The following is a 747-nucleotide window of genomic DNA, read 5'->3' as shown; positions in this document are numbered from 1 at the left end:
ATCTCATAAACACTTGTGATTTGATTAACTCCATAATTAGCCAAAGAATCCACCTTCATCGTTAAAGCTTTAAGCTGAACAGCTATAGCATTAGCTGCATCCACCTCCAGAATTCCTGCTACCTTGCCTTGAGGTAGGCTCTGAGTAGGGTTCTGGTATTCATTAGCAGTCATCAGTTCAATCAACTCATAAGCTTCATCGTAGCTCTTAGCCCATAAGGCTCCACCTGATGTTGCTTCGAGCATGGGTCTAGACTGTGCTCCCAAACCATTAAAAAGCAGTTGTTGATCATCCAGTCAGGCATACCATTACGAGGACACTTCCTAAGCATCTCCTTGTAGCGCTCCCAAGCTTCACATAAAGATTCTCCTGATTGCTGCGCAAATTGAGTAAGAGCGTTCCTGATTGCAGCTATCTTTGCCATAGGGAAGAATTTAGTAAGAAAATTCTAAGCAAGATCTTCCCAAGTAGTGATAGATACTACTGGTAGAGAATGCAACCAACACTTAGCTTTATCCCTCAGAGAGAATGGGAAAAACCTCAGCTTTATGGCATCTTCAAAAACATTGTTGAATTTGAAAGTGTCACAGATCTCGATGAAATCTCTGATGTACATGTTGGGATCTTCCATTGGAGAACCCCCAAACTGAACTGAGTTCTACACCATCTGAATCGTGCTAGATTTGATTTCAAAGGTGTTAGCCGCAATGGCTGGTCTAATAATGCTAGAGTGAATATCATTGATCT

At 41.6% G+C, this 747-nt stretch overlaps 1 non-coding gene across 1 annotated transcript; it reads left to right on the top strand.

The window, feature by feature from the left end:
* The first annotated feature begins 302 nt into the window (after positions 1 to 302).
* On the top strand, positions 303 to 409 carry LOC141694756 (small nucleolar RNA R71). Its single transcript, XR_012564040.1, has one exon. It is a non-coding gene; the product is annotated as a small nucleolar RNA R71 (small nucleolar RNA).
* The last annotated feature ends 338 nt before the right edge of the window (positions 410 to 747 follow it).

This window comes from Apium graveolens, chromosome 10 (genome assembly GCF_009905375.1).
Source record: "Apium graveolens cultivar Ventura chromosome 10, ASM990537v1, whole genome shotgun sequence".
Classification (NCBI taxonomy): domain Eukaryota; kingdom Viridiplantae; phylum Streptophyta; class Magnoliopsida; order Apiales; family Apiaceae; genus Apium; species Apium graveolens.
Note: the sequence above shows the minus strand (reverse complement) of the source record. Positions and strands in the feature narration are given on the sequence as shown.